Source organism: Tupaia chinensis, unplaced genomic scaffold, assembly GCF_000334495.1.
Source record: "Tupaia chinensis unplaced genomic scaffold, TupChi_1.0 Scaffold143422_1, whole genome shotgun sequence".
Lineage (NCBI taxonomy): Eukaryota > Metazoa > Chordata > Mammalia > Scandentia > Tupaiidae > Tupaia > Tupaia belangeri.
In genome coordinates, this window is record NW_006203266.1 from 99,622 (window position 1) to 101,757 (window position 2,136).

Genomic DNA, 2,136 nt, shown 5'->3' on the forward strand with positions numbered 1-2,136 from the left:
ATTTGTTTTTGTTATTTTCCACTTTGATCAGAGAGTGAAAGAGAGAGAGAGAAAGAAAGGGAAAGTGAGAAAGCAAGCCACCAGGTCTAGGACTTGAACCATGGTCAGCCATGTGGGAGTTCAATGCCTTTAATCACCATGCCAACTGCATCTTTGTAAATAATAAAACAAGTAATTATGCACACACTATCTTTTTTTAACTCAACATCTATAGGTGAAATATAATAGTTTTTTGTAACTGAATAAGAATCTTTTAGATAAAAGTTTTCCTAATTTTTACATGATCATGAAAATTCAGACATTTTTCTAAAAATATTTTTTTTAATCAATTAAGTTGTAAGTGTATGCTAGCCATTTGGATTAGTAGGAAAATACCATCGCCACCCGGTGGGATTATAGATAATAATTTCAAAAGTGATAAATCATCTCCCAGAGGGGGATGGCATTGCTGCAGTATATTCAGCTCCATTCTCCTCTTGGGAGTTTGGTCACACATGCAGAGGAGCCTGGCATAAGTTTCGAGCCACCAAGTCCTAGCGCCTTAACCAATACCCTAGTCCTTCCCTCTAAGATTATTACAGTCCCTTTAAGTGCACATTTTTTTTTCCTCTCTTTAAATAATGAGTCATAGATATTCATGGGAAGTATTAATGCATTACTTTATACTAAATAGTTTTATCTTTAATGAGCTAGAGTGAATTCTGTTATCTGCACTGTCATTTGGTAGAAAAAAGTATATTCAGCACAAGGAGTCTAAAGGAAATAAAAACTGGCAGCCAGGAACCAGGTGGCAATACAACAGGAACTCAATTGAACCTCTTGGGAATGGCCCTGGGTTTGCATCCCAGGACCTCCCTGAACATGGTGGGTGTGTGCATCCTTCCCCATGATCTAGGCTGGCTGACACTAGGGTGGTCATAGTGAGAAAAATAGTGGGAATACCTGACTCTCTCTCTCTCTCTCTCTTTTGAAGAATTATTTCATTTGGGAACCAGTAGTTAGCATAATGGCTATGTCGCTGGACTCTCATGTAGTTGACTGTGGTTCGTGTCCCGGACCCGGTGGCTTAAAACTCACGCCGGGTGCGTGTGCGTGCATACCCAAGATCCTGAGAGGAGAATGGAGGAGAAGGGATTGCAGTGTGACCATCCACCCCAGGGGGAGATTGCTTTCTCGCTTTCTGTCTCTCTGTCTCTCTCTGTCTGTCTGGTGAGTGCACGCACCCTATAGCGAAAACTTCTCAAAAAAAAAAAGAAAAAAAAAGAATTATTTCATTCAACTATTTGTTTATTTATTTATTTAAATTTAACCAGAGAGAGAGAGAGGGAGGGAGGGAGAGAGAAAATGAGAAAGCAAGGACCAATTAACTAACCTAGACTGTTTGGAACTCAGCAATGATCCCAGTAGATAATGAAATACTGGAGATCTATGTTAATACAATACTAAATAAGAGTATATCTAGAATTAAATACCAATGAAAAACAAGTTTGAATATCTTGAAAAATGACTAGAAGGTTTATGAATCTGCCTTGTTAATTCCAAATGCTTTGAAGAGCTTATAGAAAGAAAATGTAACAAAGTTTCAACTCTTTCATAACTACAGAGAGACACAATAAATTGGAATGTTCATCCTTAATTATAAAGTTGATTTAATTCACTACCTGTTCACATATCTTACTGAAATATTAGTGTGTCATGTAGGAAAGTGGAGATTGAGAATTTTCTATTGATTCAAATGACTTTGAGTGTTCTACTTTTATTATTATTATTATTTGTACATTGAAGAAGCCAAAGGTGTTAAATTTATCTTGGGGAAAAGCTCAGAACTGGTTTATTTGGTGTTGTAGAACTACTTACTGCCTTCAGTTCACAATTAGTAATCAACTGCTTTGTATACTAGTTTTCAGTTTTTATTTTGACAAACAAGCACTGCAATGATAACTATTAGAATAAAATCTCTTAATTACTAAAAAAAAAATGAGAGAGCAAGAGTGCTACCAACACCCTGCCAACTGTCCATTTCCCACTGCCTCATGATTGGTCTGCATTGTATAGAAATCCTCAACTACAAAGGTAGTTTTACATTTCCTCTTATGTGTTCATGCACCACTTCTAGATTGTCACCACACCTGTGAC